Here is a 15,600-nt window from a genome sequence, read left to right on the forward strand (position 1 = left end):
TGGTAGGGGGTAGGTGTGCTCCCAAGGAAGTCCTGGTTCGCTGGGCAATGGTCCAGTCTAAGGGTGTCGTCCCTGGACTAGATAGACAGGTTCAGGGGGTAAACTCTGACCTGGTTGGGGGGGCGGTTAGTGTGCTCACCCCCCTGTGTGAAACTTCTGGTGGCTTCTCCCGAGGTGGGGAGATGCAGGACTCTGGAAGTGGGGGTCAGGGAGGGGGAAGCCCGCCCTGGACCCCGGTGCAACCCAAGGGTGTCGTCCCTAGGTTGGGTGGTCAGTCGCCAGGTAGTGATCCTGGGCTGGCGAGAAAGTTGTGCAGGGCTGCTGTACCCAGCACCCTGGCAAGTGTGGATTCTGGTGATACCCCTCCTAGGAGAGGAGGGCGGGATCCTAGAAGGAGGGGTAGAGGGAGGAGAGCCTCGCCTCTAGCCCCTGTAGAACCTATGGGTGCGGACCCTAGGTTGGTGGATCAGTGGCAGGGTAGAGCCCCTGAACTGATCGGAAATAGAGTGGAGACAGGTTGCTTTGCACCTGGGGCTACCGCCCCCCACTCATTATGGTTTCAGAGACCAGAGGCTCCTAGATGGCCTGGGGCCTGGTTCTGGCCATTGGCAGCTAGAGAATCCCCGTGGGTTGGTCTAGGCTGCCTGGGACGCATTGACAGAGAGATCCCAGTGGAGTCAGGAAGGCGTAGAACTGGAACATGCCCCTGCTGTTGTGGGCCTGGGTCCTTGTTCTATCGCCCCAATCAGGAAAGTACATCAAGGTATTGATTGTTCTCCCCTGGATTTTGGCTGGTAGGGGGTTGTGTTGGACTTTTGGCCATACGCATGGTCATCCCTAGTCTTTTTGCCTCCTTCCTCCTGGTTTTTCTGACCTTTCGCTGTTGGCTCTAGGACTCTGAGCACTTTATCACTGCTGACCAGTGTTAAAGTGCAGGTGCTCTCCCATCTAAAGTTGGTATGATTGGCTTATACCTGATTGGCATATTTAATTTACCTATAAGTCCCTTGTACAGTGGTATCTCTATACCCAGGGCCTGTAAATTAAATACTACTAGTGGGCCTGCAGCGCTGCTTGTGCCACCCACTGAAGTAGACTTTCAAACCTGTCTCAGGCCTGCTAGCGCAGGGCCTGTGTGCGCAGTTTTCTGCCACAGGGACCTGGCATCTAAATTTACTTGCCAGGCCCAGGACTCCCCTTTTACTACATGTAAGTCACCCCTAAAGTACGCCCTGTGGGCAGGGTGCCATGTATGTAGAAAGGCAGGACATGTGCCATATTGCATGGCCTGTCCTGGTAGTGACAAACAGCCTAACTTGGTGTCTCACTGCTGTGAGTGCTGCCTTCTCATAGGATTGCATTAGAAATGCCCTGCCTTATGTGTAGGGGTATTGTCTGATTTATGAGGGCTAGCGTAGGCGTGTTTGGTATGGTTGTGATGGTGATAATAAATACTGCTTACTGGTGTGGGTGTATTTTTTATTACTATCACAGAAATGCCACTTCTAGAAAGTGCGCATTTATCTGTGCTTATGATTCTGGTGTTTTGCAGCTTGACTCCAATCCACGTCTGGGCAGAGTGACAGTTGGGGCTTTGTGCATACTTTTCAGACAGCCTGTACACAGGGAGGGTGGAGGTGTCACTGAGGTGCATCTACATACTGAATAGTCTCCCTGGGCTGAGAGAAGGGAGAGGCGGGGCACACCTACATTTGTAAAGGCTGTGCCCTGGCCTCACACAATAGGGTCGTTAACCCCCCACTGATGTTTGGAGCCTGTGCTGAAAGGAGAGAGGGGGCACTCCCAGAACCAGTTGTAACTGGCTGGAACCTCCTCTCCCTGTCATTGTAAAACACTGTAAAAAAAGGACTATAAGTACAGGGGAATTTTCCCCACAATTTGAACATTCTTGGAACTTGAAACTGGACACAGAACGCTGATGAATGGACTCACCAGGAAACCGCCATGGACTGCTGCTGCTGTGCTGACCTGTGACCTGCCTGGTCACTAGGAGGAACTGCCACCAACTGCACCCCTTGTGCTGGCCTGTAGCTGGACCCACCAGCCCTGTGCTCCCTCTTGTTGAATTGTTCCCAGGGGCAGGGTGCTGTGGCCCCTGACCCCTGCACTGATCTTCTTTAAATGTGGCCTTAGCGCTTAGGGGAAAAGCGCTCTTGTGGACATGCTGTAGAAGAAATCACCGCCGCAGCCCAGGCTGCATAATTGCCCCAGCGCTGTGAAAAGCGCTTGAAAAGGATCACCGCCGCAACCGGGGCTGCTGAGGTGTCTCCGCGCTTCGAAAGCGCCTTCCTTTTGCCCAGGGAAATCACCGCCGCAGCCCGGGAGCCTCAATGTGTCTGTGCGCTCTCTACAGCGCTTTTCCTGTGTTGTAGAATCACCGCCGCAGCCGGGTTCTTTCTTTGTTTGTTGCTGAGAAGCGAGGAGCGCGCTCAGCTCTGTGCCCCCGGGGCACAGGAAAGATCATTTTTAAAGAAATCAGAGCTGGCACGCTCCTAGCGTGCTCCTGGGGGACGCGCCCTTCTCAGGGCGCCCCCGGGGCACCAGCCGGCCCATCCTGGGCCACTACGTCAGCCAGAGAATCGAGGGAGAGGAGTACGCCTCTCCCTCGTGCGCAGGGGTCCCGGAGGACTCTCCTGCTGTCTCTGCCGGGCGGCCGCCTCACGGGAGGCTCGCCCTGGCCCCCAGCTCCGGTGTTGGCCCCCTCGTGGGCCCAGGCCATCGGAAAGGGGTCTCCCCCTCTGAAAGGGCCAACGGAGGCCCCGGGAGACCCCAGGAGTTTGCGGGCCCCCAGAGGGGCCCGTGCACAGCTTGGAGGGGGTGCGTGGCGCCCCCCTCCTTAACCACAAGATTTCCCTGACTCGGGGCCCCCCCCTGGAGAGGGCCGGTGGAGGCCCGGGGGGCCCCCGGTGATCACGGGTCCCAGAAGGGGCCCGATAAGGAGTCAGAGAGGGTGCGTGCCGCCCCTCTCTATCTGCAATGTTTTGGAAGCCCCCGTTTTTGCGCAAAGTAGCGCCGGGGGCCCCATTATTCGTTTTAGGCACTGGAGGTGCCTTTTCATCATTTTCAGGTACTTTAAAAGGGACTAATGTAACGTTGATTTAAAGTTCTTGCTACAGACTTTTTGTAATTATGTTATATTGCCTACCTGGTCTTTGATGTTTTTTGACATATGTGTGCACATGTTCCTTTTATGGGCATGACTTGCTAATATGTTTGCTTAACTTGCCATAGATTTTCTAATGTTCCTATTATGGGCGTTTTATGATATTCTTATGACAAGTGTGCTAATGTGATAACGTGTTTCCTGACTACTGCTTATGTTGCAGAATACTGAGTAACCTGTGTGTTATGTGTGACTACTGCTAGTTTGCAGAGTAACTAATGTGTAACGTTCTGACAACTGCTAAGGTAGCAGGATAGTACTGTTATGTGATGTTTGTCTGATAATTACGTTGTGTACAATACAGGATATTTTCATATAATCTAGTGTTGTGTTTCCTTGGTGGTGGGAATATTGCGTCACATGTATGTGTGTGTTGTGCAGACGCTTTACGCATTGCCTCCGGGTTAAGCCTAACTGCTCGTGCCAAGCTACCAAGGGGGTGAGCAGGGGTTATCTTGGACGTGTAACTCCCTTGCCCTGACTAGAGTGGGTAAGTTCTGCCTGGCTGAGGTGCATACCCTAGCCAACCAGAAACCCCATTTCTAACAGGTAACAAAGTCATATTTAGTATGGACAGAATGGTAATGCAAAATCACTCTGACTGGTGATGTTGTATTTAGTATTACTATTTTAGAAATGCCACTTTTAGAAAGTGAACATTTCTCTGCACTTAAATCCTTCTGTGCCTTACAATCCACGTCGGGCTGGGTTAGTTGGCAGCTCCCTTGTGCATTTCACTCAGACAACCCCAAACACAGGATGCTCAGTCACACCTGCACACATCTGCATACTGAATGGGTCTTCCTGGGCTGGGAGGGTGGAGGGCCTGACACTTACATGTCAAATGTCAAAGGACAGTGGCCTGCCCTCGAACAATGGACTGCCACACACCCTACTGGGACCCTGGCAGACAGGATGGAACTGAAAAGGGACCTTGTGCACTTCTAAGCCACTCTTTGAAGTCTCTGTCACTTCAAAGGCACATTTGGGTATTTAACCAGGGCCTCTGACCCTACCAACTCAGACACTTCTGGACAAGATACCACTGGGGAAGAAACTCTGAACCAGAACCTGCAATCTGCCAAGAGAAGCTGCCTGGCTGCCCAAAGGACTTACCTGACTGCTTTGCTGAAAAGGACTGCTGCCTCGCTGTTGCCCTGCTGCCTTGCTGCCCTCTGTCTCTGCTGTGAAGTGCTCTCCAAGGGCTTGGATTGAGCTTGCCTTCTGTTTTCTGAAGTCTCAGGGCCAAAAAAGACTTCATCTCTGCAAAGAACTCCTTGTGCGGTGAAATTTCTATGCACAGCCTGCCAGAAATGACGCACAGCCTGCATCGTGGTGAGAAAATCACTGCATGCCGAACCAGAACGACGCACCTCGGCTCCCCGAGTTGAGATCGATGTAGCGCCAGTGTTGCCACCGGAACTTCGACGCACGGCCCACAGGATCGACGCATAGCCGATCCAAAATGACACAACCCGACTTCCTGAAAAAAGAATCGATGCAACGCCTGCCGTGCGACAGAAATTTGCCTGCATTGCCCACTGGATCGACACAGCTCATGTGACTTCGTCCTGCATGCACAGGATTTCTCTGCATTGTCTTGGGCATCCAAATACCCCCCAAACTGAAAAGGATCCATGTCCGCGTGCCGGAAATCAATGCAAGGCCCTGGCTGCGTGAAAAATATTGACACATTGTCTGTGTGCGCCCGGAGAAACTGACGCACACCTCCCCGTTTTCCACACATCTTCTCCTTTCCGGTCCCTTGCGGATAATTTAGACGCAAACCAGGTACGTTGTGCTTGCAAGAGACACTTATTGCTTTTAAGCACTTAAGACTCTTTTTATCATCCTCTAAAGTAATATTTCAACGTGTACTTATCAACTCTTGATCATTTTGACCTTATTTTAACCAGGTAAATATTCCAGATTTCTGTGTGGTGTATTTTTGGGTGTTTATACTGTGTTATTGCATGATTTATTGCACAAATACTTTACACATTGCCTTCTAAGTTAAGCCTGACTGCTCAGTGCCAAGCTACCAGAGGGTGGGCACAGGATAATTTGGATTGTGTGTGACTTACCCTGACTAGAGAGAGGGTCCTTGCTTGGACAGGGGGTAACCTGACTGTCAGCCAAATGCCCCATTTCAAACAGCTGCATACCAGAATGTGCCTAAGAATGTCTCTGCTATGCCAAGTAGCAGGACTTCACGGAGACACAGAGGAAACCAGGATACATATTTTTGATATCATTTGAGTTATTTTAATAATCTTTTCAATTTTAAAAATATAGCAGTGTTTAATTAAAATGCAATTAAATTAATTTTAATTCAATAAATCACTTTTAATATTTATTGATATATGATCAAATTAGTTTTTTACATTAGGTGGGTTTTTTATTTTAAACTTCAGAAAATGTTTTTGTTAATGTAATATATTTAACGTAATAAGTATTTAATTCAAAATAAGATAGTAGTGGTTTATCATTTTTCTCTTTTTTTACATTTTATAAAAAATATACATAATTGATTTACAATGATTTACATTAATATTTAACTGATAAATATTTTAAACTGTTAAAATATTTTCATTACTTTGCCATAGGGAAATCATTGAATGGGCATCTCTCTATGGCAAAGAATAGAAAAAATGATAAAAGTTTATCAAACTTCAAAATATATATTTTATTATTTTTTCACATGACATTAAATTAAATTCTATCTTTAACTATTTTTACATTTGTTTACATGTGGATTTATTTTGAGTCCATCCAGCCATACCCAGCCATTATTTTCTTCGCAGTAAGGAAGGAGGATCGTACAATGAGTCAAGCTCTTCCATTGCTGCACATGCTAAATGACTATTTGTAAAAGATGGAACAAATATGCACAAATGTCAATGAAGAAGCACCTGCTTTGGTCAATAGCGTAATCCTTCATTAGTACACAAATTAAAGGCTGCAAAAGAGATCATGTCCTCTGAAGAGCACATATGTGCAACAAATTGGATCCATGGTAGAAGAACCAAACCGGATTCATGGTACAAAAAAAAGGTTATGCATTTTCATTCATATTTCATCAGTGCATGTCACCATTTAGAAAAAGTGGATTGCCATGAAAGTGTGTGACCTAGATTAGAAGACTGAATGATTGCAACTTTGGAACCATAGCAGACCTGAAAAGCTACCTCTGGAGAGTGTAGTAGTGACTCTGTGGGCCAGATGTAGCAAGCATTTTGCATGGTGCAAAAAGCGAATTTCGCCGTTTGCGCCATGCAAAACGCACATCGCGATGCTCGTTTCCATTTTGCGAGTCGGTAACCTGGTTACCGACTCGCAAAATGGGAATGCGACTTGCAAATAGGAAGGGGTGTTCCCCTTCCTATTTGCGATTCGCATCGCGATGTAGAATTGCTTTGTGACCGTGAACGCGGTTGCAAAGCAATTCGCAGTTAGCACCCATTTCAAATTCGCAAAAGTGAATGGCTCTGAAAACATTTTTTCAGAGCAGGCAGTGTGTCAAAGCCCAGCTCACCTAAGTCCTTGTTCAGTTCTGATGGAGGTTGAAGACAATCCGACCCCACCCTGAAACTGCTTGTTCCAGCACACTAGTTTTTAAAACAGTGCACTAAGAACAGAAGCTCAAGGGAAGGGGGGAAGTGGATAAAATAAAATAAAGAGAGAACAGCGTTCTTGCGTTTCCACTGTTGAAGTGCTACACAAATCTGCAGCCCTCTCTGACTTCGGTAGAAACTGGTGCCTAATGAAACATAAACAAAGAACAGATAAGTACATCCTATTCCTAACTGGGTTCCTGACTATCCCTTTATTTATTAGAAATTTTCTTCTAATAGTACCTCTTGGATCCTGGTCTCTAGTTTCCAGGTTTGGAATGTGTTACTGCTCTGGGATGTGCTTTCTATTACTCTAAAGCTTCTAAAACATTAAACAAATACCGTTATCAGAATTATCAATATCAAACATTCATCTTAATATAACTAAAGCCTAAATTGCCAATAGCAGACTCACTTTTCCCATATTTCCAGAATCTTTTATAAAACAAATACTGTACTTTTACGTCAAAATACAGCATGTAATTTGTGCAAGTCCTTGATTTACTGTTTGCCTTGCTGTTAATGGTTTCCACGGTTCGATTCTTAAAAGTTCCATAAAAAAATGTTTGCTTCACAAAGTTCCGCAAAGTATTGTTGTAACAAAGAGTTTGAATCACAATGTTCGTGGAAGGTATCTTGTTTCAAATTGTCTATACACGAATCCAGAAATTGTTGTCAAAGTTCTTTCAGGTAATAAAAGTTTTGCACTTACTTGTTGCTGGCAAGAGATACTGATCAGTCTAACCTTGTCTTCTTTCTCTTTTGCAGGTTGCTTGTAGGAGAGAGGCTGAGGCAAGGAGGAACCGGAAGAAGGAAGAGCCAGCAGCTGCGCCCATTGAAGCCAATGAAAGTCTGTAGAGAGCAGGAGTGCCAGCGCCGAGGGATCTGTCCTCAGGTAAGCGGGAGGTAGACGAGCACAAGCACTGGGCGAGGCTCGAGGGCTGCCTTTTATAGACAGGGCTGGGTGTGGTCCTCACATGCTGCACATGTTCTTGAAAGGTGTGCAGAGCTGGGTGTGGTTTGAAGAGCTGGGTGTGGTCCTCACATGCTGCACATGTTCTTGAAAGGTGTGCAGAGTTTCAGTTATTATGCAAATGAGTTAAATTAACACATGGCCTAGAGAGGAGTGTTTTAAAGAAGCCTTGGTAAAAGCAAGGCCCAATGTGTAAACAAAACAGCACATTAAACAACATACACAGAAGCCTAGGGGGGGGCAAGGTGAGATAACAGGAAAGGCTTTCAATAGTAAGTTTAAAAGGGAGCTATTACAGAACCCACTAGTGCAGTGAGAGGGGACATGCTCTTTGCTGTGCACAAACCCTAACAGTTGCCCCCCTCAAAGGCCCTCCTACAGGACGGGGTTTTCCTGGATTTTTTAAATAAAACCGTCTAATCAGCTGTGGGGCATGTACATATGATGCTGGTTCCCATGAATTCTCAGATTCATCATATCATTTCCATTCTACTAAATAAAACAGACTTCCACTAATTCTTTTTGAGTCTTTTATGCTTTTCACTTCATATTCTAGATTTCCCTTAATTGGTATGGGTGGAGGTGGTGGTTCAGGTCGGGTTTTTGGATTGTACGGTTTAAGCAAGGACACATGGAATGTAGTATGTACTGGATATTCTTTTGGTAAATCTAATTTTACTGTTACCGGGTTTACTATGGCAGTTATACTAAAGAGTCCAATGAAACGTGGTTGCAGCTTTCGGGATCCCTCTATGTTTAGGTTCTTTGTGGAGAGCCATACTTTGTCACCGATTTTATACATTGGGGCCTCAGATCTGTGTTTGTCTGCTTGTCTTTTCATGCTTTCCTTCTACTTTAATAAATGTTTCCTGGCTTTGTCTTGTATGTCACCTAACCTTGTTAGTCTATCCGTTACTGTAGGTAACAGAGAATCTTCTAACAAAATGGGTATAGCTCTTGGATGATACCCCTGCAAGAAATAGAATGGTGAGCAAAGTAGAGCTGAATGCTCAGTATTATTATAAACAAACTCCGCTACAGTGAGAGCTTCCAACCATTCACTAGAATAATCAGCCAATAAACAACGTAGCGTTTGAAGTAAGGTTTGGTTCAGTCGTTCAGTCTGTCCATCTGTCTCTGGGTGGAAAGCAGTGGATAATGCCACATCTATTTTCAGTTTTTTACATAATTTTTTCCAAAATTTAGAGTTGAACTGGCTCCCTCGGTCTGACACCACTTTGCTTGGCAAACCATGTAAACGCACAATTTCCCTTATAAAAATATCGGCAAATTCTGCCGCCGTGGGTAATTTCCGTAATGGTACAAAATGTGCCATTTTAGATAAAAAATCCACTATAACCAACACTGTTGTGAAAGATTTTACAGGTGGTAAACCTACAATAAAGTCTACGCTCACAGTGTGCCAAGGTTGCTTGGGTGTTGGCATTGGTATTAGCAAACCGTCAGGGGCCTTATGAGAAGATTTATGCCTTGCACAAATTGGACAGGTAGTGACAAATTGCTTAATGTCCTTTCTTATAGTGTCCCACCAAAAGTGTTTTTGCACATTTTCCAGGGTTTTTACCCAACCAGGATGACCTGCCAACGGTGAGGCGTGATGCCAAATTATCACCTGTGTTTGTAATTCAGAGGTGGGCACTAACAGCATGTTGTCGTGATACAATAAACCTCGTTGTATTGTGTTATGGGAATCTTTTAACCAATCCTGAGGTGCTATTTGCATGTGTGCATTATATAGATCTGTGATGAAATCCTTCTGTTGTACTGGTGCCAAAAACGTTTGGGGAGGAATAATGGGTTCTCCTATTTTATCTTGTTTCATGTCTGAAGTATGTCCGTATCTAGATAACACATCAGATTGAATTTGTTGTGCACCTGGTCTATAGGTTATTACAAAGTCAAATGTGCTAAAAAAATTTAACCAGCGCATCTAATGCTTTAAGTGATCCAAAAAACTGTAGGTTCCTATGGTCAGAAAAGATTGTAACTGGGTACTTGGCTCCCATTAAATGGTGCCTCCATTCTAAAAAGGCTACTTTGATAGTTAGTAGTTCACTTTCAGCCACAGTGTAATTTTGTTCAGCTGGTAATAACTTTTTGGAATAGAAGGCTATAGGATGTAACTGGCCATCTACTGCATCTCGTTGAGAGAGAACTCCTCCTAAAGCTACTTGTGAAGCATCCGCTTCAACAAAAAAAGGCAAGTCAGGATCAGGATGTTTCAGAATTGGGGCTGAAGTGAACTTTTGTTTTAGGAGTTGAAAGGCGTGTGCCGCCTCATCAGTCCAAAGAAATCGTTGCCCTTTCCGCAACAAGGTAGTTATTGGGGCCGCAATGTATGCGAAATGTGCAATAAACCTCCTATAAAAATTGGCGAAACCCAGAAATTTCAGAATATCTTTTACAGAGGATGGTTCTGGCCAATCAGCAATAGCACTGATTTTCTTTACATCCATAGTTATTCCTTGAGGTGACAGGCAGTATCCTAAAAAGTCCACCTTGCTGACATTAAAAGTACACTTTTCTAACTTAGCAAAAAGATGATTTTCTTTTAACTTTGATAATACTGCACGAACATGTTGGGTATGTTCTTCTGAGTTCTTAGAATAAATGAGGATGTCGTCTATGTATACTATGACAAAAACGTCCAGGAATTCGTGTAGGACCTCATTTATAAAGAACTGAAAGGCCGCAGGGGCATTACATAACCCAAAGGGCATTACTGTGTACTCAAATAAACCAAACTTTGTCTTGAAAGCTGTCTTCCACTCATCCCCCTCTTTTACTCGGACCAGGTGGTAAGCTCCCCGCAGATCTAGTTTAGTGTATACAGTAGAATGTCTTAACTGATCCAACAACACAGGTATTAGAGGAAGAGGATATTTATTCTTTATTGTAGCCTTATTTAGTCCTCTATAATCGATACATGTGCGCAGGGATTTATCCGGCTTCGGGATAAAAAAGAGTGGAGATGACACCGGAGATGTGGAATGACGGATGAACCCAGACTGTAGTAGGTCATCTAGGTAGGTTCTTAAGTATTTGGTTTCTTCGTCAGTCAAAGCATATACTCTGTTATTAGGTAAAGGGGTCCCTGGGATAAGATCTATACGACAGTCATAAGACCTATGTGGGGGCAGCACACTAGCCTTTACTGGATCAAAGACGTCTTTAAAGTCAGAATATTCAGGAGGGAGACTTGGTTCATCTTGTATAACACTAGCACAGTGTAATACTGTGCTCTGTTCTGTACCTGCTTCTTGATAGCAATTGGTTCTACAGAAAGAGGAATCCAAAGTAACATTTCTATTCACCCAATCAATTTTTGGGTTATGAGTTGTTAACCAGGGTACCCCGAGAATCAAACCAAAATTAGGAGTATCTATCAGATCAAAGCTAATCACCTCTGTGTGCCCGTTCTGACAGACCATAACAAGTGGACTTGTTTGTTTTGTGATTAATCCAGAGGTCAATTCTGACCCATCCACTGCACATACTGCTTCTGGACAAGGCTTTAGGCACATAGGAAGTCCTAAGTTCTCAGCTAACTTATTATCCACAAAATTTCCTGTCGCGCCTGAGTCCAGTAGGACAGGGAGAGAATGCCTCACTTGGGTAGTAACAATTAAAACGACCTGAATTATGAAATGTCTAGGTATGTGCGGTACCATGAAGGCTGCAGCATTAGAGGTTTGATTAAGATGTTTTCTCGAACAAGTAACCTCTCCCCTTGTCGAGCTTAATCGTTTCCCGATTCAGTTGAGGAGGTGGAGGAAACAGCACCCTTTCGTGGATTTTTAGGCTTTACTGGACATTCTCTGGCAAAGTGACCTGCCCTTCCACAATATAAACATAATTGAAGTTTTCTCCTTCTTTCTTTTTCCTCTGATGTGAGTGAACCTCTGAGTGTCCCTATTTGCATAGGCTCAGGTTCAGGGAGTTTATTATCTGGGTCTTTCTTCTCGTGTCTAATACAAGTTAGTCGTGATTCTAGTTTGTATTTATCTCCCTTTCTTTCTCCTAGCCTATGTTCTAATTTCACAACTAAATCTACAAAGTCCGAATAGTCTTCTGGCAAATCAACGATATGAGCCAGCGCGTCTTTTAACTCGTCTCTCAAACCTTTATAGAAAAGGGAGACACGCTTTTCTTCTGGCCAGTGTGTCTCGGTGAGTAAAGGATTAAAACTAGTGAGATAGGTCAATAAATCCTTGTTACCTTGTTTAAGATTTAAAAGCTCATTATCACTTGCCTGCACGAAAGTGTGTTTTGCAAAAAGGCCGGTCATGGTACGTTTAAATTGATTCCAATTATGGAGGATGGGATCATCTCTCTCCACGAAAGGAATTGACCAATTGGCTGCTGTGCCACCCAAATAAGACAAGACGAATGCCACTTTCGTAGCATCAGTAGGGAACTGTTGTGGCTTACAAACGAAGTGTAATTGACATTGATTGATAAAAACATGGAATTTGTTACTATCTCCATGTAAACGTTCAGGTGCTGCTAAGGGCACAGCATTAGGAACATTAACAGTGACCTCAACTGGGGGAGGCAAAGTTGCATGTTTTGATGGCGCCCCTGTCTCTGAGGAGGTTTTAAACAAAGGCGTAAAAGCTGTGTTCCACTGAGATACCCTAAATTTATACCTGCTTAAATCCTGTTTTAAAGAGGTATTCTCCATCTTTAATCTCTCTATTTCCTCTTGCATATGTTGCAAGATGCCAGACACTGATTCATTATGAGCCAAGTCCTCATTTAGGGCCTGCGCCATATCCGTGACGTCAATGCCCTCTATTTCTTCCCCGATATTCATCGTCCACCAGAACTGAATTTTTTTTATTTATTTAAGGCTTGTGCTTCTGTCAAAGCCCAGCTCACCTGAGTCCTTGTTCAGTTCTGATGGAGGTTGAAGACAATCCGACCCCACCCTGAAACTGCTTGTTCCAGCACACTAGTTTTTAAAACAGTGCACTAAGAACAGAAGCTCAAGGGAAGGGGGGAAGTGGATAAAATAAAATAAAGAGAGAACAGCGTTCTTGCGTTTCCACTGTTGAAGTGCTGCACAAATCTGCGGCCCTCTCTGACTTCGGTAGAAACTGGTGCCTAATGAAACATAAACAAAGAACAGATAAGTACATCCTATTCCTAACTGGGTTCCTGACTATCCCTTTATTTATTAGAAATGTTCTTCTAATAGTACCTCTTGGATCCTGGTCTCTAGTTTCCAGGTTTGGAATGTGTTACTGCTCTGGGATGTGCTTTCTATTACTCTAAAGCTTCTAAAACATTAAACAAATACCGTTATCAGAATTATCAATATCAAACATTCATCTTAATATAACTAAAGCCTAAATTGCCAATAGCAGACTCACTTTTCCCATATTTCCAGAATCTTTTATAAAACAAATACTGTACTTTTACGTCAAAATACAGCATGTAATTTGTGCAAGTCCTTGATTTACTGTTTGCCTTGCTGTTAATGGTTTCCACGGTTCGATTCTTAAAAGTTCCATAAAAAAATGTTTGCTTCACAAAGTTCCGCAAAGTATTGTTGTAACAAAGAGTTTGAATCACAATGTTCGTGGAAGGTATCTTGTTTCAAATTGTCTATACACGAATCCAGAAATTGTTGTCAAAGTTCTTTCAGGTAATAAAAGTTTTGCACTTACTTGTTGCTGGCAAGAGATACTGATCAGTCTAACCTTGTCTTCTTTCTCTTTTGCAGGTTGCTTGTAGGAGAGAGGCTGAGGCAAGGAGGAACCGGAAACCGGAAGAAGGAAGAGCCAGCAGCTGCGCCCATTGAAGCCAATGAAAGTCTGTAGAGAGCAGGAGTGCCAGCGCCGAGGGATCTGTCCTCAGGTAAGCGGGAGGTAGACGAGCACAAGCACTGGGCGAGGCTCGAGGGCTGCCTTTTATAGACAGGGCTGGGTGTGGTCCTCACATGCTGCACATGTTCTTGAAAGGTGTGCAGAGCTGGGTGTGGTTTGAAGAGCTGGGTGTGGTCCTCACATGCTGCACATGTTCTTGAAAGGTGTGCAGAGTTTCAGTTATTATGCAAATGAGTTAAATTAACACATGGCCTAGAGAGGAGTGTTTTAAAGAAGCCTTGGTAAAAGCAAGGCCCAATGTGCAAACAAAACAGCACATTAAACAACATACACAGAAGCCTAGGGGGGGAAGGTGAGATAACAAGAAAGGCTTTCAATAGTAAGTTTAAAAGGGAGCTATTACAGAACCCACTAGTGCAGTGAGAGGGGACATGCACTTTGCTGTGCACAAACCCTAACACAGTGGTCCTATGGACCACTGCCTGCTCTGCAAAAATTAAACAAAAACGTTTCATTTTTTCGTGTGTATTGCAACTCGTTTTCCTTTAAGGAAAGCGGGCTGCAATACAAAAAAAAAACTGCTTTATTAAAAAGCAGTCACAGACATGGTGGTCTGCTGTTTCCAGCAGGCCACCATCCCTGTGAGTGCTGCGAATGTCAAGGGGGTCGCAAATTGCGACCCACCTCATTAATATTAATGACGTGGGTCTTTGCGACCCCCTTGCGATTCGCAGATGGTGTCAGGGACACCATCCTGCATCTGGGTTTGAGAACTGCAAATTGCGATTCGCTCAGACTCGCAATTTGCAATTCGCAAACTCGGACTTACCTATATCTGGACCTGAGTCCTGAAACACATTGCAACTGAAGCAGCAGCAACCACCAGTAGTAACACTGTTACCTGCTACCAAAACTTCAGTGCCACCAGGATAATTTTCACTTTCAACAATCACCATGACCTATTAGCACAGGAAAAAATGAATGGTGGCCAGACCTCAGTAGGCTGGCAGTAAAGTATTTTGCAGGTCCTGGTGCCACTGTATTCTCATAGTGGGTGTTTAGTGCAGTCAGAGCAATTGCCATGGTCAGAGGGACCTGTCACTCTCCTTAAAACATGAGGAGACTCACAATGACTAAAAGAAATAAAAGTGTCATACATCATAATTATAGGAGTCCACAAGACACAACCATGTAAAAGAGGAATTTTGTGGACATGGTTAGCGATAATTTTCCAGATGACCTCCGTGAATTTGAAGATGAGTTTCGGGATAAAGAAAAGAAACAAAGACACAGTAGAAATGTCTAGTGTAGTAAAAAACACCCAAAGTATATATGTTGTATTAGTGTGTGGCTAATGTAAATAAACTTAAATTGCCTAGTTGCATGGCACAGATGAACAATCAAAGAGGATGCAGTAATTTTGGCTGGAGAGTGATGATAAAGAAAGGAAATAAATTCATGCTTGGGTCAAACGTAGTCTTTGCCGTCAGCAAGCAATGGTGTCAAAGCCAGCAACGGACATCTCCAGTCCAGACTATGGGCTTTATTACAAGTCTGGTGGTCCAAGGACTGCCATGGTGGAGGAGGCAGTCACACTGCTGCAGCCCTGCTGGAAAAGACTGCCAAATTATGACCATGGCAGTGTTCCCAACGGGACACAGCCAATGCACCGTCAGTGCGTATGGACGGCAGCGGCCGGCGGCAGGCATCTCCAGTCCGGTGGAGACCATGATACTGCTGAGTATATTACGAGGTTACACACCACCAGGATATCAGGTGCAGTCAGACCGCCGCTAAAACCCTGGTGGAAACGACCAGTATAAAAGGAGACACTCACCTTCAGGAACACAGACACCTCCGGTGCTGCCATGGAACCTGAACTTGAAGTGTTCCCACTGCTCCTGATTGTCCTACAACTCCAGAACCAGCGACGAAGACAACAACCATAAGTACACCCACCTAGCACACACTGTAGTA

The sequence above is a fragment of the Pleurodeles waltl genome, chromosome 2_2, assembly GCF_031143425.1.
Source record: "Pleurodeles waltl isolate 20211129_DDA chromosome 2_2, aPleWal1.hap1.20221129, whole genome shotgun sequence".
Classification (NCBI taxonomy): domain Eukaryota; kingdom Metazoa; phylum Chordata; class Amphibia; order Caudata; family Salamandridae; genus Pleurodeles; species Pleurodeles waltl.